Here is a 24,526-nt window from a genome sequence, read left to right as displayed (position 1 = left end):
AGAGAGTGTGTGTGTGAGAGAGAGAGAGAGAGAGAGAGAGAGAGAGTGTGAGAGAGAGAGTGTGTGTGAGAGAGAGAGTGTGTGAGAGAGAGAGTGTGTGAGAGAGAGAGAGTGTGTGTGAGAGAGAGAGTGTGTGAGAGAGAGAGAGTGTGAGAAAGAGAGTGTGTGAGAGAGAGAGTGTGAGAGAGAGAGTGTGAGAGAGAGAGTTTGAGAGAGAGAGTGTGAGAGAGAGAGTGTGTGTGAGAGAGAGAGTGTGTGTGAGAGAGAGAGTGTGTGAGAGAGAGAGTGTGTGTGAGAGAGAGTGTGTGTGAGAGAGAGAGTGTGTGTGTGAGAGAGAGAGAGTGTATGTGAGAGAGAGAGTGTGTGTGTGAGAGAGAGTGTGTGTGAGAGAGAGAGAGTCTGTGTGAGAGAGTGTGTGTGAGAGAGAGAGTGTGTGTGAGAGAGAGTGTGTGTGAGAGAGAGAGTCTGTGTGAGAGAGAGTGTGTGTGTGAGAGAGAGAATGTGTGTGTGAGAGGGAGAGAGAGCGTGTGTGAGAGAGAGAGTCTGCGTGAGAGACATACCAACTGCGCACTGCAACTGTTAGGTATGTATATACAACTTTGTTTTCACTTGGGTGCCGTGGAAAAATCCTGATCACCTTAGGGAGCCTTGAAAAAAATTCTGAGCCTTGAACCGAAAAAGTTTGGGAACCACTGCTTTAATCCAAACAATAAACAGAAATAGAAAAAATAAAAACCAATTGAAAACATGAATTTGCCAAAAAATGCATTGCCTGTCACTGTATTTATCTGTACCCTAAAGGGGCACAGATTAATACATTAGCAGTCAATGGGCAATGAAAAACATAAAACTAAATACAATAAAAAAAACTGAAAAAAGACAATTACAAGTAAACCCTGTTATAGCGCGACCCGTTATAACGTGAAATTGGTTATAACGCGGTTTTCACGTGGCTCCCGTTTAAAAAAAAATAACATTTAAAAAAAATTTTTAAAGTTTTTTTTGCACACTGCACACACTGCACACACTGCACACACTGCACACACTGCACACACTGCACTCTCTCATTGCACACACTCTCACTGCACACACTCTCACTGCACACACTCTCACTGCACACACTCACTGCATACACTCTCACTGCACACACTCTCACTGCACACACTCTCACTGCACACTGCACACACTCCCAGCACACACTATCACTGCACACACTCTCACTGCACACAATCTCACTGCACACACTCTCACTGCACACACTCTCACTGCACACACTCTCACTGCACACTGCTCACAGCACACTGCAAACACTCCCAGCACACACTCTCACTGCACACACTCTCACTGCACACACTCTCACTTCACATACTCTCACTGCATCACTGCACACACTCTCACTGCACACACTCTCACTGCACACACTCTCACTGCACACACTCTCACTGCACACTGCTCACAGCACACACTCTCACTGCACACACTCTCACTGCACACACTCTCACTGCACACTGCTAACAGCACACTGCACACACTCCCATCACACACTCTCACTGCACACTCTCTCACTGCACACACTCTCACTGCACACACTCTCACTGCACACACTCACTGCACACTGCTCACAACACACTGCACACACTACCAGCACACAATCTCACTGCACACACTCTCACTGCACACACTCTCACTGCACACACTCTCACTGCACACACTCTCACTGCACACACTCACTGCACACTGCTCACAGCACACTGCACACACTCCCATCACACACTCTCACTGCACACACTCTCACTGCACACACTGCACACTGCACACACTGCACACTGCTCACAGCACACACTCTCACAGCACACTCTCACAGCACACAGCACACTCACAGCACACAGCACTCACAGCACACTCACAGCACTCAGCTCTCACAGCACTCACAGCACTCACAGCACACTCTCACAGCACACAGCACTCACAGCACACTCTCACAGCACACAGCTCTCACAGCACACACTCACTGCATACACTCTCACTGCACACACTCTCACTGCACACACTCTCACTGCACACTGCACACACTCCCAGCACACACTATCACTGCACACACTCTCACTGCACACAATCTCACTGCACACACTCTCACTGCACACACTCTCACTGCACACACTCTCACTGCACACTGCTCACAGCACACTGCAAACACTCTCACTGCACACACTCTCACTGCACACTGCTCACAGCACACACTCTCACTGCACACACTCTCACTGCACACACTCTCACTGCACACTGCTAACAGCACACTGCACACACTCCCATCACACACTCTCACTGCACACTCTCTCACTGCACACACTCTCACTGCACACACTCTCACTGCACACACTCACTGCACACTGCTCACAACACACTGCACACACTACCAGCACACAATCTCACTGCACACACTCTCACTGCACACACTCTCACTGCACACACTCTCACTGCACACACTCTCACTGCACACACTCACTGCACACTGCTCACAGCACACTGCACACACTCCCATCACACACTCTCACTGCACACACTCTCACTGCACACACTGCACACTGCACACACTGCACACTGCTCACAGCACACACTCTCACAGCACACTCTCACAGCACACAGCACACTCACAGCACACAGCACTCACAGCACACTCACAGCACTCAGCTCTCACAGCACTCACAGCACTCACAGCACACTCTCACAGCACACAGCACTCACAGCACACTCTCACAGCACACACTCTCACTGCACACACTCACTGCATACACTCTCACTGCACACACTCTCACTGCACACACTCTCACTGCACACTGCACACACTCCCAGCACACACTATCACTGCACACACTCTCACTGCACACAATCTCACTGCACACACTCTCACTGCACACACTCTCACTGCACACACTCTCACTGCACACTGCTCACAGCACACTGCAAACACTCCCAGCACACACTCTCACTGCACACACTCTCACTGCACACACTCTCACTTCACATACTCTCACTGCATCACTGCACACACTCTCACTGCACACACTCTCACTGCACACACTCTCACTGCACACACTCTCACTGCACACTGCTCACAGCACACACTCTCACTGCACACACTCTCACTGCACACACTCTCACTGCACACTGCTAACAGCACACTGCACACACTCCCATCACACACTCTCACTGCACACTCTCTCACTGCACACACTCTCACTGCACACACTCTCACTGCACACACTCACTGCACACTGCTCACAACACACTGCACACACTACCAGCACACAATCTCACTGCACACACTCTCACTGCACACACTCTCACTGCACACACTCTCACTGCACACACTCTCACTGCACACACTCACTGCACACTGCTCACAGCACACTGCACACACTCCCATCACACACTCTCACTGCACACACTCTCACTGCACACACTGCACACTGCACACACTGCACACTGCTCACAGCACACACTCTCACAGCACACTCTCACAGCACACAGCACACTCACAGCACACAGCACTCACAGCACACTCACAGCACTCAGCTCTCACAGCACTCACAGCACTCACAGCACACTCTCACAGCACACAGCACTCACAGCACACTCTCACAGCACACAGCTCTCACAGCACACAGCACACAGCACTCACAGCACACTCTCACAGCACACAGCACTCACAGCACACTCTCACAGCACACAGCACTCACAGCACACTCTCACAGCACTCACAACACACTCTCACAGCACTCACAGCACACTACACCACACCTCCCACTCCCCCTCCCTACCTTTGGTGTCGGCTGCTGAGATCGGAGCGGAGCTGGCATCAGGAGGAGGTGGGGGTGTCAGGAGGAGGGGGGGTGTCGGGAGGAGGGGGGAGGGTGTCGGGAGGAGGGGGGGTGTCGGGAGGAGGGGGGTGTCGGGAGGAGGGGGGTGTCGGGAGGAGGGGGGGGGTGAGTGAGGACTGGATTGAGTCACTGGGTTGGTGGATGAAGATCATCCGGACGTAGTTTGAAAAAGCTGCAAGTACTGATCGGTGTGCTTTAAAATAAACATCCCCAATAGCAACTGTGCAGTCGCAAAGGAAACCAAACTCCCGCTGCATATTCAGCTGCTGAAGCAGCACTAGACTGTGGCTAGATGGGTCCATGGTTTCCACAATGCCTCTCGTGCGCCGCCCGCTCACCGTGCACAGCAAAAAAAAAATGCGCAGCCCGGGACTCGGAGGGCCGCAGAGGGCCGGTAGGTGTGGGAGCCTGGGGGGGGAGGAAATGGATGCCGGTGGTGGGAGGTAAGGAGCAGGTTGCGGCTGGACTCGCCATTGCTAGGGGACGTGTAGGGCTTCCGGCCACCTCTTCCTTCCTTCCCTCCCTCCTCACTCCCTCCCTCCCGATCAGGTGCGCGGTGGCCATTTAAAAAAAAAATTAGCGCGACCCCGGGTCTAGCGTGGTCGGATCGGGTGGCCCCCGAGGACCGTGCTATAACGGGGTTTACCTGTATATACTGTACATTCAATTTAGAAGTCTTAACCCTCCAAATCTTGGCGTATCTGCAAGCTCTTGACCCGCGACGTCATCACCTGTAATCCAACTCCATCCACATTGAAGCTCAGTATCAGGTAAAAAAAAAAAAAAAAATCTTCTTTCACCTTCTTCTTCTGTAATTCTTTACTTCTTTTGTTCTATCTTCTATCTTCATCTTTCAATCCAACCCCATGGTAAATCCAAACGGATGTTGCCTCGTCGAGATATTCTTCTAAAATGAGACTGAACAGGCCTTATATAGGGCCAATGACATCACATTTTAGGGTCAAATGGTACAGCTCCAATCCGATTGGACGCTGTATCATGTGCCAGTCGCCTTTTTTTTAAGGATGTGACGTCATCCCCAAGGGAGGTACGTTAAATCCTTAAAACCACATACCTCATATCACATGGTATTACAGCCAATGGGATTGAAAACAATTCAATTGGTTCCTTTACCATGTTATATGTCACATTAGTTAAAAGGGATGTGACATCACTATAAGGGATGATGTCACATCCTTTATGTTTATATGTGATATGAGACATGTGTTTTTAAGGATTTGACGTACCTCCCTTGGAAATGACGTCACATCCTTAAAAAAAAACAAAAAAAAGAGGCGGACTCATGATACAGTGTCCAATCCGATTGGAGCTGTACCATCTGACCTTAAAATGTGACATCACAGGCCCTATATAAGGCCTGTTCTGTCTCATTTAACTCAAGAAGACGACAGGACAACAGTTTCGCAAACCTGTATATGGGACAATGGGAATCGCAGAGCATTTGGAATAACAACCCTTCAGACAGCACATTATTGTCTGATGTCGCTATATTGACAACATCCTTTGCGTCTGGGAGGGAGACGATTCTTCCATAAGCTCCTTCCTTGTCTATCTGAATACTAATGATAGAAATTTGATCTTTACACGTGTCTCTGATCCTATAAGTATTAACTTCCTAGATCTAAAATTGACAGCACTGGAAAGTGGTAAGATCTCAACCAAAGTTTTCTTCAAGGAAGTTGATGCCAATAATCTGTTAATGGCCAGTAGTAACCACAAAAGATCGTGGATTACTAATATACCTAGAGGCCAATTTATTAGGATCAAGTGAAATTGTAGTGGGGAACAAGACTTTGAGGATCAGGCCCAACTCCTTCTAGATACATTTCTTGAAAGAGGTTATTCGAGTGTTAGTCTGCTAAAGGATCTCGATATAGTCATAAATATGGATAGGCAGTCCATGTTAGTTCCCAAAATTAAGGAACAAACAAGGGATTTGGGTAATTTGATAGAGGTACCATTCATTACTACCTTTAATTCGGTCAACAGGAAAATTGAAAAAATTGTTCAAAAACACTGGGGCATTTTGTGTAACGATCCAGTTTTTGGCGATCGCTTCCAGGTGTTCCAAAATTCATTTATAGGAAGGCCAAAAACTTCAAGAATACACTAGCCCCTAGTGATGTGGGCAATATTCGTGGTAGATCTAACCCGAATACCTGGATTAGTGATAAGCCTGTTGGTAACTTTCAGTTTGGGAAGTGCTCGATTTGTAAGCACTTACACACTGAGAAGAAAACATTCAGTTCGTTTGTAAATGGTGAGAGCCTCGCCGTCGATTCTTTCATTAATGGTAATACAACCCATTTGGTCTATTTGGTCAACTGTGAGTGTGGTCTCCAGTATGTAGGCCGCACCAAAAGATGTTTAAAGATCCGTATACAGGAGCACATTAGAAATATAAAAAATGGATATGAAAAACACAGACTATCGCGTCATTACGCATCATAACAAAGATCCTTCTAAATTAATGTTCAAGGGCATTAAAGTTGTTCCTAAGGAAAGGAGAGGAGGCGGTAGAATCAAGAGCCTCTCCTACCAAGAAACCTTTTGGATTTATAAACTCGGTTCCCTGACCCCTAAGGGGTTAAATGAAGACATAGACATTTGGTCCTTATACTGATCTTTATTCATTCACATGGTTGTGTGTTCTCCGATCTCTTTTCATGTCATATCATGTTTCATCATATCTGTATTTCTCTAATTGTGGCTTTCTCTCTTTCAGAATTTGGTCACAAATATATTGTGTATTTTTTATTTTGTTTATGTGTTTTAAATATGTTCTGTTTCTTTTATTGTATACCAATGTCTGTGGACTACTGAGGGGCAGTCATGTGCATTCTCACTGATTGGCGCGGTAATTTGAAACCTGAGTCACCAATTGGGGGTTGCTGGGTATATATATGTGTGTACTCCTTTAGTTGTCTGCATTCCCTGAAAAAGTAACTTTCAGTTACGAAAGGCGTTGGAAGACCTTTGCTCCTTTGTCTGACCCATACCTTGGAATTCTATTCAGCCAAGCCTAAACTTGGTTTGTGCCTCCCTGTCCCCTGCACTACTGCATGCCGCCTTGTGGATGCTCCTCTACGTTCCGGAACAGAGGGGAATCCTGTGACGTTATCGGCAGGTGCACCACGGAACTGAGCGGCGCGCTGTTGGTGTTTCGAGCCTGACCTGTGGAACTCACGGAGGCATCTGCACTCTGCAACGGGACTTTTCACCGGTCCGTACCATCTGGTTACCCTGAGATGAGTGAAGCGTGACCCAAGACTCCACGGAGGTTTCCTTCCTGGCTGATGACTGCTGTTATCCTGTGGTTCCAACTGCCTCCACTGAAGAGCTGTTGCTCCGGCCATCTCACTGTGTGGTAACCCCACTAACCCATTGCCTGTTTTATTAATTATTGATGTACGCAGAACCTTTAACCTTTTTAGTAAATTTATCACTTTTTACTTTATTTCACTATATGCGTTGTGCGCCTTGTTTTTGTGTAGTTTCTCCAGTAACAGGGGTGTCGAGCCACCCCTTCAAGAAGGCTGCAGACGCAATATAGTGACTTCCTTCACAAGGTCCAATCCATTTTTTTTGTGTCAATATCACTCTTTATTGTGTTTATTTTTTAGCACTGGATGTGGGACCATGTTTTAGCTGCGCACTGATCACCTTTTTTTCCATTTGACAGGACAACATCCCTTGTGGATTTTAACATGGGGTTTTGGATTAAACAAAAGAAAGAAGAAAGAAGATTAAAGAAAAGAAGAAAATAATGACAGATGAGGAAAGTGACAGAAGATCAAAGAAAGAAGATTTTTTTTTACCTGATGCACATCTTCAAGGATCACGGGTCGAGAGCTTCCTGATACGCCCGAATTCAGAGGGCGAAGACCTCTAAAGTTAAGTAAAATATTGAATGTATGTAAATGTCTTTTTTCAGGGTTTTTTTATTGTATTTATTTATTTTTATGTTTTTGATTGCTCATTGACTGCTAATGTATTAATCCGTGCCTCTTTAGGGTACAGATAAATAAAGTGACAGGCAATGCATTTTTTGGCAAATGCTTGTTTTGGATTGACTGTAATTCTTTCTGTTTATTGTTTGGATTAAATTCTTTGGAATTTTGATGGCTTGTTTTTAGTACATTTTAGTGTTGGTTAGCAGTTTAAATGAATGAATAGTTTTGTTGGCTGGTGGTTTTATTTATTTAATTGATTTGTTGGCTAGTGGTTTTATTTAATTGATTTGTGGCTATTGTTTTTATTTATTGAATTGGTTGGATAGGTGTTTATTTAATTTAATTCTTATGTTTTAGAATAAAATCATTTTTATTATTTTGCTGTTTTGGTGATTAGATATATTTTATTCATGTGTACTATTAGGCTTTTTATTTATTTTAATTCAATGGGTAGAGGGTGGGTATAGTGGGGACTGGGGTGTGTATTTAGGCCTCCTGGGTGGGTAGCGGGGGACGAGAGTTAACCCCTTAATTACTATATTGGTTATTAATCGCTAAGGTGATTAAGGGGTTAGGGCCAGTAGATTGTATTTTTTCATGTACTCTTGCTGGCAACGGATCACATGGACCTGCAATATGCTGACGAGGATGGCCTTCATGATGGCATGGGTAAGTAGAAAGTTTTATTTACTTTATTTATGCTGGCTGGCTACTGGTTTTTTTTTTTAATTATCAAATGAGCTATTATCCATATCTGGATAATAGTTATTTTGCCCATTACTGTACTGTATGTGTTGGGGTGGTTGTTGGGGGTAGAGGTAGTAGGGTTGTTGTGTGTGTTTTTGTTTATTGTGAGGAGTGGGATTGGGTGAATGAGGTAGTAGCCCCAAGGATGGATGTTTCGGCCTATCGGGTGGGTAGCGGGAAGGGTTAACTCCTTCATTCACTTAGTGGTATTAACCGCTAAGGTAATGAAGGGGTTAACTCCGCCCACAACCCACCCGCAAGGCTTTAACATCCACCAAGAGCCACATACCTCCTTCACCCACCCCCACTACCTACAATAAACAGGCCACTGGTGGTTAACCCCTTCATTGCTTTAGCAACTAGCCGCTAAGTTAATGAAGCTATTTTAATAATTTTTTTAAACTACTGTACATGAGCAGGGGATCTCTGGAGCAGAACCGCATTGATTTGAGGTCCGGGGTCCCCCTGCATCCCAAGATAACCGGCCCCATTAATGGGTGCCGGTATCTCCAATGCATTTTATTCCCACGGTCACATAACACGAGACATTTAAATTCATAGGAGATACCGGCACCCCATAATGGGGCCTGTATCTCAGGAAGCATGGGGTCCCTGGACATTAAATCAATGTGGTTCTGCTCTGGAGACCCCCTGCTAACGTACACCACTATTAAATTTTTTATTAAAAGCCTACTATCGCTGACGAGATATGCGCAGGCAGAGCAAGCTCTCTCTGTGCAGCTGGAACAAATCGCCGGGTGAGCCCTTTTGAGAGAGGTGAAGATCACGCCGCTTGCTACTTGCCCGTTTTGGGATTTTTGCTATCACAGGTAATCGAGGCTTTCTGAATAGCAACGTGATAGCAACGCTCCAAAAAATGGCAACGTAACTGTTTTTTGTTATGAAGCCTTATAGAATAGGCCCCTTAGTATTTATTCACAAAAATGTGCCTGAATAAGTACAGATCACCAAGTTAAGCATCAGCTTGGATAGAGCACATTTTTTTTTAAGCGATTTAGATTTGTGAAGATTTTTCTGTGCAGATAGCACACATTAGAAATCAAATCAACAAAGAAAGTTGTTTCTTTTTACCTGTTAAAGTGTAACGTTTCTACGAACCTCTGGAAGAAGTAAACATGCTGACCATTAAACTCTACAAATGTATCAAGTAGGTAATGACATAATACATATTGCACTACACTATGCAATCACAGTTTTGAATTCCAAACCTCAGACTTCTTGTAGAAGATTTGAATGATATACAATATTTATGTTGCCATTTTACAGGATTTATATTGAATTGTTACACTATTTTTTGTAGTAAAGTGTATACAGGGTAGTTTATGGTGCGTCTGACACCAGGTCTTGATGTTGGACACCACTTGGTCTGAGTTGGCAGGAGAGAGGATAATGGTGTACCTGCAGGATGCCAAATGCCTCCACGATAGACAATATAATTTTGAGGGTTGTACCCTCACTTGCAACAACTTAAAATTATATTGCAGTATAAAGAAATATTTTAAACAAACTCTCAACCTGTGTAATTTTTCTGGTAAAAGCTAATGCAGTATATACTTATCTTTACGTCATTATTTAAACACTCTTACGCCTTACACAAAATATACCACTCCTCTTCACCACTTAAACAAAACTGCTAAGGATGAGATAATTACTCAGAAGTGCTTTCTGATACACATTTATCACTAGCTACACTTTATCAATACAGCTTAAATCAAAGAATAAAAGCTATCCTACTTAAGGTACAACTTGTTGCAACAGTGCTAGATTGTTGATTTATCCTTTTAACTACAGCCCAACTCCGTTATAGTGTTGTCCTTGTGGGCCACCCAATACGACCGCGCTATTACCGGGGTCGCGCTAATTTAAAAAAAATGGCCTCCGCGCGCCCGATAGGGAGGAGGGAGGGAAGAGGTGGCCGGCAGCCCTACACAGCAGCCACCATAACATCCCCTAGCAGCCTCACTTCCGCAGTAGTCCACACCAATCCCCCCCCACCAGCCACGCTCTGATCAACCCCCACAGCCAGCCCCACTCCAAGCAACACCCCAGCCAGCCCTGCTCCAAGCAACCCCCCCAGCCAGCTGCGCTCCGACCCGCCAGCTTCGCTCCGCTGCCAGCCCGCCAGCTCCGCTCCGACCCCCCCCCACAAAACCCCCTCCAAGCAACCCCCCCCCAGCCAGCTTCACTAGCTCCGCTCCGACAACCCCCCTCCCGATGCCAGCTCCGCTCTGACACCCCCCCCACCGATGCCAGCTCCGCTCCGATCTCAGCAGCCGACACCAAAGGTAGGGAGGGGGAGTGGGAGGGGGAGTGTGTTTTGTTAGTGTGGTGTGAGTGTGGTGTGTGGTGTGAGTGTGGTGTGTGGTGTGTGTGTGGTGTGAGTGTGGTGTGTGGAGTGTGGTGTGAATGTAGTGTGTGCAGTGTTCTGTGAGAGTGTGCTGTGAGTATGTGCAGTGTGCTGTGAGTGTGTACAGTGTGTGCAGTGTGCTGTGGTGTGTGCAGTGTGTGTGTGCAGTGTGCAGTGAGTGTGTGCAGTTTGCAGTGAGTGTGTGCAGTGTGCTGTGAGTGTGTGCAGTGTGCAGTGTGCAGTGTGTGTGTGCAGTGAGTTTGTGCAGTGTGCTGTGAGTGTGTGCAGTGTGCTGTGAGTGTGTGCAGTGTGTGCAGTGTGTATGTGCAGTGTGCAGTGAGTGTGTGCAGTGTGCAGTGAGTGTGTGCAGTGTGCAGTGAGTGTGTGCAGTGTGCAGTGAGTTTGTGCAGTGTGCTGTAGTGTGTGCAGTGTGCAGTGTGTGTGTGCAGTGTATTGTGAGTGTGTGCAGTGTGCAGTGTGTGTGCAGTGTGCAGTGAGTGTGTACAGTGGGCTGTGAGTGTGTGCAGTGTGCTGTGAGTGTGTGCAGTGTGTGCTGGTGCTGTGAGTGTGTGTAGTGTGCTGTGAGTGTGTGCAGTGTGCAGTGTGCAGTGTGCAGTGTGCAGAAAAAATATATATTTTTTTTTTAAATTCGGGGTCTATGCTCAAACCGCGTTATAAGCTGATCCGCGTTATAGCGGATCGCGCAATAATGGGGTTGAGCTGTACTTATTAACCTCTTACTAACGCAGATAAAATACATACTGAGCTAGTTAAATAGTATTGTTTTATCTCCTAGATTTGTGTATATATATTCACCTGTAAAAAGAGCACACATTACCAATATTATTATAAGTGAGAGTATTTTCGAGGAAGACAAATTAAAAGTTACATTTTATTAAGTACCCTTAATAAGTAAGTATAGATTTAAAGTATTAATAGTGTAATGTGAAAGTAACAAGATTTTTAAATAACTACAGTACATTAATGTAACCAGAAATTAATTTGACGTGTAAAATATTATTCATTATCACGACAAATTATAGAACCACATAGCAATGTCTAAAACTGAATTCCTAACTGCAATTACCTGGCTCTTTATCTTTACTTTGATTTGATCATACTTTTTGAAAAAATCAAGAAGATTAGGATTTGTATTCATCTAATGTAATGGTGTGTTAAATGTGCAGCAATGTGAACAAATAATGTATGCCTTCATCTGTGACAAAAAATGCATCATGAATGTTAAAGAAAAATTGTATCTAATTTGTGCAAGATGTTCATTTAACTTGTATAATAATTTGCAGAAAGCACATTAGATTAATACTCATGTTATTGTCATTAAACAAAAAAACTACAGAATTTTTTTATGCCAAACTTGACCCTTCTTCGGTTTTTATAGAGCACGTGTAGTGTGACAGATACTGATGTATAACCATTGATTTGATTGCTTTCCTTTATAGAATGTGATACTGGATCTCATTGCCATAGATATGGATCAATTGTTTGTAATGCAGTCTCTTAAGATCCTTTTATAAAGAATGGCACGTCATGAAAATCAATGACACAAATAAGATTGTTAAAACCTACAGAGACGACAAGAGAACAATGCATATATGAACATGAGCATAATAATATACAAAAAGCATATTTATATGTCCACATTGAGTATATTAGTTACCAGTGAAATACATTTAAAAAATAACTTTGGTTTATAAAATGACTCAAGAATATAAATAGTCTTATATTCCTCTAATATAGACACACGGAAAGTAATTATTTAAGTACTTTGACATCCTGCCATATCAGATTCTAATAAATAAGACTATTTTGAGTCCCAGATTTATTAAAATAGGTTTTACTCTTGTCAGATAATACCTTTTAAACAAATAGTGACACTTTATAGTAAAATGCCAGGACCTCGGCTTGGAAAACATCAAACTGTAGAGAATAGTGTCTGTCTGTTCGAAGCAATGATGATGATGTTGAGGTTCCCTTCTCATGTGAGGGTCTCTGCTCAGATGTGGATTGCCAAATTAGTATAACACAAGCCTGGGTGCACCCCGGATCCCAATAATGACACAGAGTCATGTATCAGTTTCCTCAGGCTCCGTAGTCAAGACTGCCGTGCCGAGTATCTGTATTACAGAATTTATAGCAGACAATAAGTTTCAGTTTCGATTCTCTGTAGACCGACAATAAGTTTCAGTTTCTATTCTCTGTAGACCAGCTGAATTACAGGAAACCGAGAGTTGGCAAAAAGGCTCCTGGTTGAGTTTCGATTCACCTCAGAAAGAGAGAGAGAGAGACTTATTAGCTTATATAAAAACATACTGTGTTATTTCCAAGCCTTGCAGTTAAAGCAGATTCAATATGGCGGAGTGCATACAAAATGGACGAATAGTTTCTTATAATACTTTATTACCTTCACATTCCCCCCTAGACACTAAGAGGACATTTTTGGAGGAAGGGGTCTGTCCCTAATTTCTGTTTCTTGTGCTAGAGTCCCTACCTGAGGGTGTTGGTCGGCTGTTCATGGGCTAGTCCCATCCCCGACAACTTCTGGCTCGCTAAACTCGAAGACCTACAGTATACACAGAAGGGTTCCCTGACCTCAAACAAACACACTAGGGTCTGGGATTCTAGAGTGGTCACCCCTTATTCGAGTTTGGTTGTACTGTAATTGGACATCTTGGGTGATCTCAGCAGTGGTATGTCTTCCAGATCAATATTGTCTTTGTTGTACATTACCATTGTGGGTATAACCTCAGATCCAGCCTTCTTACAGAGACCCTTACAGCACGGGATAACACAGAAGACTACTACTGCCAGAACCAAAAGTATAACCAGGAGAAATATTGCCAGTTGTGTCAACCACTGTCGCCAGCCAGACAACCACGAGAAATATTTGTCCCATGGGTCTGTTATACCAGAATTTCTTTTAAATTCATCAGACAAATCTTTCAGTTTATTAATAGCTGTGGTAACCTTACCGTCCGGGCCTGTGTTCCCGGGAATATATGTACAGCACGCATCTCCAATCATGTGGCAAACTCCTCCTTTTTCTGCTAATATCATATCTAAAGCCATTCTATTTTGGAACGTCATAGTGGAAGTGGGTCCAAGTTGGTCAGCCAGGCCTTGTAGCGCATCACGGGTGTAATTCACAAACCATTTCTGTCTTTTCGTGCTAGGCCATTTTGTGGTCGGTATCCCCAATCTGTTCCCGTGTTCCATCCTACTGCTCCCCAGTAATCACATTCCTGTCCCCAATAACTGTCTGTAACACATATATATATAGCTCTAGAGTTCGAAGTGTCTCGGTACATATTACACTGCCAATTGGTTGAGGGACAGCTGACAATATTACAGTAATCGAAGGAGAAGGTAGCTACATGAGTATTGGATGAATTATACCAAAACGTGACTGCCCCTTCATGTTGGGTGATAGCAATTTCTTGTGCCTCCCCCAAACCTAACAAACAAAGGATATACAGAATAATTTTTCTTCCGAAAGAGGTGTCGCTGTTCTCTTGCAATGAGATGCGTGGATCCAGGTAGTTTTCCCTTGGATCTTGACTGAGGTGGGTGTGACTAGAGTTACCAGATGAGGGCCTGTGTATCTGGGATCTAGTGCATGTTTTCTCACGTGCTTCTTTACATACACCCAATCACCTGGCTTTATTTCATGGGTTGTGTCATCCGTGCTGGAATCTGGAAGAGAAAGTGACACTGCAGAATGGAGGTTAGATAACTCTTCACTTAATTTGTTAACATAATATACCTGTCTATCATGCATTTCAGTGAGATTTACATTCCCTTTATTATCCCTAATTCTGACTGCACTTCCAAATAATACTTCAAAGGGAGACAACCCAGATCTAGCCTGTGGGGTGGTCCTAACATGGAACAAAACTATAGGTAGGAGGTCGGGCCAGGGGAGTTGACTCTCTTGGGTCATTTTTAGTAGAGCTGTTTTAAGGGTCTGATTCATCCGTTCAACCTTCCCGCTACTTTGGGGGTGATATGGGGTATGGAGGGCTTGTTTCATGCCCAGGGCCTCCAGCATTTCCTTGAAAATATTGGCGGTGAAGGCTGGTCCTTGGTCGCTCTCTATTACTTCAGGGAATCCAAATCTGCAACAGAGTTCAGTGATTAGCTTCTTAGCAGTGGTTTTCGCTGTCATATTGGGTACTGGGTAGACTTCGGGCCATCCTGAGAACATATCCACCACCACAAGTGCATACTCATATCGTCCTGACTTCGGCATCTGGATATGATCAATTTGTATTCTTTGGAAAGGAAAGTCTGGTTTCACAAGATGTTTTGGAGGTGTAGGTTCAGTTTTTCCTGGATTGTAGGTTTGACAGATGACACAAGCTTTATTCAGTTCCACCAAAATCTTTCTTATACCAGGTGCGAAGTACAACTTGTTTATTACTGCTAATGCTTGGTTATGTCCTCTGTGAGTAGGTCCATGTGCCCAGGTGGCGATTGCATGGTACATGTGTAGGGGCACACAAATCTGGTCTTTGATTTTCCATAGTCCAGTTTGTTTTTCTTGTGCTGCCCCTGCCTTTTCCCAGCTCTCTTTTTCTTCTTTGGGTACTGTTCCTTGTTCCTTCTTCATCTGTTCTTGGTAAGGATCTATATCATCCATGGGAGGATTTTTCTTGGCATTTCTTGTAATTACTGGTGCAACAACTGTGGCTTCCTGCAACGCTGATGACGGTGGATCTTTTCGAGTCTTGTCTTCTTGAAGGGCAGCTTGCTTGGCTGCTTGGTCCGCAAGGAAATTTCCCTGTGTCTCAGGTGTATTCACCTTTCCATGTGCTTTGATTTTTACTACCGCCACTTCCTTGGGTAGCTGTAGAGAGTCCAATAGTCTTTTTATGGCATCTGCGTGCTTGACCGGCGTTCCATTTGCTGTGATGAATCCACGATTAGCCCAGATGGTTTCAAAATCATGAGTGACTCCAAAAGCATAGGCACTGTCTGTGTAAATGTTGACCTTCTGACCTTCTGCGAGGTTACAGGCTCTTCCGACAGCAATTATCTCCGCTTCTTGTGCCGATATATGGCTGGGGAGAGCTTCTGCTTGGATCACTTGGTCGACTGTAGTGACGGCGTATCCGGTATGGAAACGTCCGTGTTTATCAGCAAATCTGGAACCATCAGTAAAAAAGGATAGATCAGGATCTTTGAAAGGCGTCTGTTGTGCCCGGGATGGGGTACCTTGCCGCTGTAGTTCTGTTATACAGTCATGGTCTTCAGACTCATGGATACCCCCTTCCACCGGAATCAGAGTTGCAGGGTTGAGTACTGTACATTTCTTCAGAGTGACATCGTCCGGTATTAGCAGTGTAGACTGCAGCCTCAGTAAACGTTGCATGGTTAGGTATTTCGGCCTAGACAGGTTCAGAATAGCATGGATGTCATGCGGTGCTTGGATAACAAGAGGGTGACCCAGAACAATGTCCGCTGCCCTGTTGAAAATTTCGAATGTTGCTTGTACTTGTGAGTCTATCCTGGGCCCATAGTTGTATTTGTTCTAGGAAGTCTTCTCCAGATTTATAGTCTGTGGTGTCAACTATCCTAGCATCATTGAGGGATTTCTCAACAAGGGGCCAAAATGAGTCTCCCGCTTTTAACATGGTGAGAGATTTTAAATCAGCCCATATTGCGGAGTAGTTCTGCTGAATCTGACGTAACATTCTATAAAAGGGCATGGACTTGTCTTCCGGATCGGGGAATTGCTGTAAGAGGGTGGAGCTTTGTTGGGGCGTGAATTTGATGTACCTAACTGCTCCTTCCGGAACGTCTTCACTCCACGGTTGGGAGACGGGAGGAGTATTTCCGTGTTCTGCTTTTACAATAGGAAAAGAGCGGACCGCGTCTGAGGTAGCACAGGCGGCTTGAAAAAGCAGTGGCCTGACAGAGTCATTGGCAACAAGCAGAATACTTTCAAGATTGAGGGGTGATTCTTTGATCGTACAGAGTACTGCCTGGACTATATGTTTGATACATTCTTTTATGGGATACCCGAAAAGACCACCAGAAATGGGAGGGAACGCTATAGTGCGTTTGGGCATGGCCGCACTAGTGAGGCTGGAAGCATAGATTAGGGATGTATGGACAACGGCTTGGAGGAGTTGTTTGGCTCTTTCTGGAGCATAGTCCCTATACACTGGCCCTGCTGCATGGATAATTAAATTACAGGGTAAATCTCCGGGCCCGGTGACAGCTATACCCCCCACTGATACCTCTCCATGTTTCTGAATATAGATATTAGAGTCACGCTGTATGGCCTCACCCCCTCTTTCACAAATTAATTTAGCAAGGCCCCCATTATGTTGGAGCCTCCCATTTGCTGGATTAACTATCGCGCCAACAGACAAGCTAGTAATGTCTGCCTGCATCACTTTTACAATAATTTGACGGGTTGGGCCGCTAAATATACGTTCAAACAGTGATTCGGGTTCATCATAGGTAACAAAAGAGTCAGAGTATGGTGGTAGTGCCAAGGGTCTGTCGTGCGCATCAGTGTAGTCGACCAGAGTATGGTGGTGCCTGATAAACTGGGTTCCCGGCGGAGGTTGCATCTTCCTCAGCAGGGGCCCCATTATCCATCTGAACCAGACAATCTTGCGGTATACTGGGATACATTTTAACAGGGTCGGCTGGTTTGGCTTTGGGATTAAAATACTGGCCAGAGGGCGTGACTAAGGGGCACACAAGAGCCTCACCAGTTTTAATATCGGGGGACATGGACGGTCGGGCGGCCCCACAATAATAACAATTTTCCCGCCACGTTTTGTGATTTTGACACTGGCAAACAGAACATACCCAATAAGGGGCCGGTACAGGGGCTGAGGGAGGGGGTCTACCGGTCGTCTGCGGGTATGGGGGTGGATCTCCCTGTGACATTTGGTCTTTTTCTGCCACTACCGAACTACACCGGCCAGGGGTCACATTTTCTGGTTTCACATAACAATAACATTTCTTATTTCTCTCTCCACACTCTACTTCTTCATAACCTTCTTTCTGAAGATCTATAGCAACACTCAGAAACTTCTCTGCATTTTCCCACAGGCCTTCATCTTTCAGTTTCCCCTTACACATTTGCATATTCGTTCTTAACAACTTCGGTTGCAATCTTCCCGTAGGGGGTAAATCTAACAGTTTGAATAACAATTTACATTTCTTCGTGTATTTTTTACCCTCTCTTTCTGCCACAAGAGTTACGGAATCTTTGGTGCCAGGGGGCACCGTTTCCTTTGTGAATAACCTCGAGAACATTGTCTATCTTCTAAAACAACCTCGTATGAACCTGCGCCACTACCAGGCGGTACCGGGATTCTTGAGTCTCAGTGATAAATTGACCTAGACGGAAAGGTGCGCAGACACTCCCCGGACCGTCACCTGTATGGACGATCCTACTATTATCTAACAATAGATATCACTAGATTCTTCCCCTTGTTTCCGTTTTCTACTTTTGATTCCGTAACCCCTATGACTACAAGCATACATATAAACCACACATCTGGCAGTCACAAGACCTTACAAACTATATAAATCCTTGGCGGGAACCACCGGACTCTATGGTCTTGTATAGATTAACAATACTGTTACCGTCAACCAAGAGATCGCCAACCTGAACAGACTGACAGGACTTCGGTCAGAATATATTGAAAATATATCTTACCTTGTCCTTTCGAGGATGATCAGGCCTCGATCAGTCCGGCCAGGGGACGGTCGTCCGTGGATAGAGACGGGTCCAGGATTGTTCCGGTGTCCCTTCACAAGGATCCTGCCGACTACGCCAAATTGTTGAGGTTCCCTTCTCATGTGAGGGTCTCTGCTCAGATGTGGATTGCCAAATTAGTATAACACAAGCCTGGGTGCACCCCGGATCCCAATAATGACACAGAGTCATGTATCAGTTTCCTCAGGCTCCGTAGTCAAGACTGCCGTGCCGAGTATCTGTATTACAGAATATATAGCAGACAATAAGTTTCAGTTTCGATTCTCTGTAGATCGACAATAAGTTTCAGTTTCGATTCTCTGTAGACCAGCTGAATTAGTATTTAACAATATGATTTGTCGTGTTGAATGTCTCATTGGGGTTCTCTGCCTTTTGTTTATACATTGACACATACCCAATAGCACTCCTTTATTACATTAATATATATGGTGAGGTCTGGGTTTGAGCTTACAGGCGTTGTGTGTGAAGTAATTTATTTGACCAAAATCTAAAAAAAATCAGGAAGATGGGGTTAAATCATTTATTATATCTGAACCATCCACAACCATACCATTGTCTAACTGAGAACATAATGGCATACAAAACCAGACTGATAAGCTAAACTGGTAAAGAAGGTTTTTTTTTTTTTTTTTTTAAATACATGGCTTAAAGCAGCAGTCCAATAGAGAATACTGGAGAGCACAGCATGACTGGAGATCAAAAGACTGTTCTATTAGATTTATGGCTTCTACAGTATTATGGGGAGCTCCAATATGGGGAGTCATGGGGAGCTCAAATATATAGAAAAAAAAGAAAACACAAAAATAGTGCAATATGTCCATCAAATGTGTAAATCAAATTCTTAGTATCCTATAGAGTGTGTACTCACATACTCCTAGCCAATCAGGTGGCTGTTAACCATTGTGAGGGTAAATGTGAAGTCACAAGCCATATTTAAGGCCGTGACGCCTCATTTGAGCCCAAGAAGCCGACGAGACAGCATCGGCTGGGATTTAACATGGGTTTTTTTGGATTGACAGATGAAGAAAGAAGATAAAGAAGATCAAGAAATGGTGACATATTAAGATAGAAGACGGTGAGTAAAGAAAGAAAAAAGAAGATTGCGGTACCTGAGCAGGATCTTCATGGCGGATGGCATCGGATGCTGTTTGAGGCCTTCAAGGTACGTGAGCTTCCTGTTACCCCGGGAGTCGGAGGGCCACCGCTTCTAATGGTAAGTAATATATTCAATGTTTGTAAATGTCTCTTTTTACAGGTGTATTCTTTGGGTTTTTATTTTTATTTTTGGGGAGGCACATTGACTGATAATATATTAATCTGTACCTCTTTAGGGTACAGATTAATACATTATTATGCCAATATTTGGGGGGCATTTCTCGCTTGTTATTGCAGTTATTGATGTGGATGTGATTGTTTGTTTATGGTTAATGTAATAAAAGCTTTGCGATTGGTGTTCGCTTGTACTTAATGTTATATTATGTTAGCTCATGTGTTTTATGGATACTTCAGAGATTGTTTTAATTTATTTCTTTGTCTTTTAATGGTTACATTCATTAATGTTGGATTAATTCATTGTTTACATTGGCTAGTGTTACTATTCATTTTGAGTTGGTTTAGGGATTAATTGGTTTGATTGGGTAATGCTTGAATTAATTCATTGTTGATGTTGTAATTGCTTCTATTGATTGGATTAGCTGGCTACTGTTTTTATTTAGTGAAGTGTGTTTTTTTGGAGTTTAGTTACGTTTTATTACTGTGTGTCTTGTGTATTACTGTATTTTTATTAGGGTGCCCATTGAGTGCTATAGAGGCTTATCATGCCCATATTATTATTATATTGGTATGATGTGCCACTATACTACTCAAAGGGGATAAGGTGGGTATAGTCAGTCTGGGGTGGGTATTAGGCCTCCCGGGTCCGGGTGGGTTAACCCCTTAATGACTATAGCGGTTAGGAACCGCTAAGGTGATTAAGGGGTTAGGGGCCATTAGAATGTATTTATTTTGTATATATGCTTTCTGGCAACGGAGGACAGAGGGACCTGCTGTTGTGGTAAGTATAACTTTATTTATTTATTTAATTTATATATGCTAATGCAGGGTTTAATAATGGGCAAATAATCTATTATCCATATCTGGATAATAGTTATTTTGCCCATTACTGTACTGTATGGGTTTGGGCGGAGGGGGGGGGGACATGTATTGATGTGTTTTTAAATATTTATTTAAATATACATTTCTTTAATAGTGTAGAGGTGCAGAGGGTCTCCGGAGCTGAACCACATTGGTTTTATGTCCGAGGACCCCTGCTTCCCGAGATACAGGCCCCTTTATGGGGTGCCGGTATCCCTCTGCATTGAAATGTCCCGCGTCACGTGACCGGGACATTTCCTTAAATAGGAGATACCGGCACCCCATAAAAGGGCCTGTATTCGGGAAGCAGGGGATCCCCGGACATAAAACCAACGTGGTTCAGCTCCAGAGACCCCCTGCACCTCTACACTATTAAAGAAATGTATATTTAAATAAATAATTTTCGGGCGACATTTCAGCTGGTAGAGGCGGCTCTCTCAGAGCCACTCTCTCTGCAGCATAAATGAATCACTGGTTCAGGCCTTTTCAGAGGGTTGATGCTCTCGCTGGCAGCAACTTGCCAGTTTTGGGCATTTTGCTATCACTGGTAATCGAGCCTTTCTGAATACCGTGATAGCAACGCCCAAAAAACACTCATTTTAAATTCACTGGCGATTTTTTTTTTGATCGTTCTCTGAATAAGGCCCTAAGTGTAGGGTGAACAGAAACATGATAAAAACTCTTATAGAAATGCACTCAAATCTATGTCATGGAGAAGAGTCACATCCTTAACAAAAAAAAGAGACGGGACATGATACAGCATCCAATCAGATTGGAGCTGTACCATCTGACCTGAAAATGTGATGTCACCGGCCATATATAAGACCTGTACACCTCATTTTACCTCAAGAAGCTGACGAGACAACATCGTGTTGTGGATTTACCATGGGGCAATAGATTGACAGATGAAGCTAGAAGATTAAAGAAAAGATAGAAATAATTTCAAAAGAAGATAGAAGATAAAAGAAAGAAGAATTTTGTATCCTGTTCCGTATCTTCATGGTGTATGGTGTTGGATTGACTTTGATGACATTGCGGGACCAATGAAGCGACTCATTTGTGTACTCAATGGTGTGCAAGTCAATTCTGTGTAATATCTGTTTATATTGAGTATTTTACAGTACTTTGCTTCTCTCCTCCTCTGTTGGCTAATATTCCTTAATGATGATGGTTTGCTAAACAAACTTTGCCTTATCGCAAGCCATTATCTGTTAATTGAAAGCTATGAATACAATACTAATTACTGTTCACTAGCCGGACAGGCTTTATTTATTTCAAAAGCCTTAATTATCCTGATTGTGTAAATACACAAAATGTATTTTCTGTGAATAATAACAATAAAAAAAATACTGTACACTTTTCCCTAAGCAATGTATTGAAAGCATATCTTTCTATATACAGTACTGTACCATTGAAAATATATTTATTGATATAAATATAAATTTACAGTACAGCTCAAACCCGTTTTAGCGCGATTCACTACAATGTGGTCTGAGTGTGGCTCCTGATTTAAAAAATCTCCAATGTTATAAATTTATAAATTATAAAATAAATAAAATATTAATTTATAAATTATAATTAAAATAAAAATAAAATAACAATTTATTCCATACCATGCAGGAATTGAACCCATGATCTTTCATATGCTAGTGCAATTTTCTAGCTGCTACACCACAGGATTGGTGTGATGGATTTGACCTTATAAACAAATGTAACATCTACTGCACAGTGCAGTCCTTCACAAATTCAGACCCAGCTCACGCCACCAAGGATTGACCTCCAATCTAAGTTTAGCTTGTACATTTTTCAGGAACAGCATGGCACTGTGTAGTGGATTTTATTTTGGACAATTGTGATGTCATTATACCTTGCACACCTATGGCCAGTCCTGCCACTGATCATGCACAGGTACCTGAGCAGGAACAGAAATTAGACTTAAAGGACATAGAAAATAATCTTCTATCAGAAAGGTTGAAGAAAATGGCAAGGAACATGGATAGTGTCTATTTGCTTGGGAATAAACTGCTGCCACAGAGACCACAAAATCTGCAGAAGCCTTTTCCCTTCTCCATGTGCATCCACAAAATACCCAGATGGCGTGAAGCCATTACAGGTCATACATTCCATCCTGTTAATTCAGTGATAAGGAAATTGTGCCTATGATCCGCCATGATACTACGGTAAAACTGACCTTCAAGAAAAAGAGCATCTCGGAGCAGATACAGTACCAGTGCCTATTTGCAAAAGCTCACCTGTGGTAATTCAACCATGGAGGCAAAAACACACCTGTATTCTAGTCAGTGGGAATACAGTAGGTGACATCACTGTTTCCATAATACAAATAGAAACTTTGAAAAGCTATGCTACATGCTGCAGGGGACAGCCACATGAATTTGGCCAGTTAATCGTCCAACATCAGGTGACTTTTCAACTTTATGCTGAGCGGGCCAAAAGTTTGCATTTGATGGCTCCCGTTGTAAGAAGGCTTTACTGAACATTTTGAGGAGAGCTATTTTTGATGCACTTTGGAAGCAGTATAATTATACGATTGCAGTATTCGAGAACATCAAAACACCATTAATGGACTATTACGGCATTCAAGGACTGGGGACTGGTGTAATAAGTGACAGAAACTGATAGAAACATGCCATTAAAAAAAAAATACAGTTTATTGTTTCATTATGTCAGTAGTGTTCAAGTGGAGTAGTTTGTGTGTGCTCATTTTTACTGTAAGTAATGTTGCTGTTGATTTCATGCAAAGCTCCATGAATGCCGTTGTTTTAATTCATGTTTGCAGATTCCAGCTGCTTCTCAACAATAACATGTTTTTTGTGTAGCAACCATATCCATCGACCCAGAACATCACTATTGGCTAATGAAGGCCTCTTTTTGCATTGTAGCTCTTGCACACATCTGCATTATTTTGATGAAACACATACAGTGCAGTATGCATTAAATCAAGGCGGTGTAGAGTGTGTATGCATAGCAATTGAATGGAACACATACTGTATGCATTCCATTAAATGTCAAATACCTTTACCACGCATGTGTAGAAATGTACAGTATACATAGGGCATACATGTGTTGCTGTGTTCTGACCAAGCATCCCATTGTCTATATAATGCATCTATTTCTCGACTATATTATAGGTGAAACAGTACAAGAGACCCCAAGGGCATGCTGGTGAAGATGACTGTATTATTTCTCCCAAGTCTTTGTTATTTCTTTTATTTCATAGCCATAAAGCATTACATTTTTTTTTTATAAATCTTACCCCGATGTACAGTAGTACAATTCATGTTTATCTAATTTACTTGAATAAATATGTAAACATTTGTAAAGGCTGTGTCTGATATCTATAGTTTACGAGCATTGAAAAAGTGTATGGGAGTAGGGGATGGGTTACATTTTACAGAACAGTACAAAATATGCATTACTCTAGCAATGGCCTCGGAATATTGTGCAATTAATTTAGTTTAAAGACACACTAGCACCACCTATCATTAATGCAAAGTAATGTGACAACAGCCAAACACAATTTGGCAGACATGGTTCCGACGTGGCCACAGGGCAAAAACATGCAATGAAGTGCCAGGGAAATGCAATTGGTTTCGCTTTGTGGATGTCCGCTAAGGTCAGAGGAACTAATGTACATGATCAA

This window comes from Ascaphus truei, chromosome 5, assembly GCF_040206685.1.
Source record: "Ascaphus truei isolate aAscTru1 chromosome 5, aAscTru1.hap1, whole genome shotgun sequence".
In the NCBI taxonomy this organism is placed as follows: domain Eukaryota; kingdom Metazoa; phylum Chordata; class Amphibia; order Anura; family Ascaphidae; genus Ascaphus; species Ascaphus truei.
Note: the sequence above shows the minus strand (reverse complement) of the source record.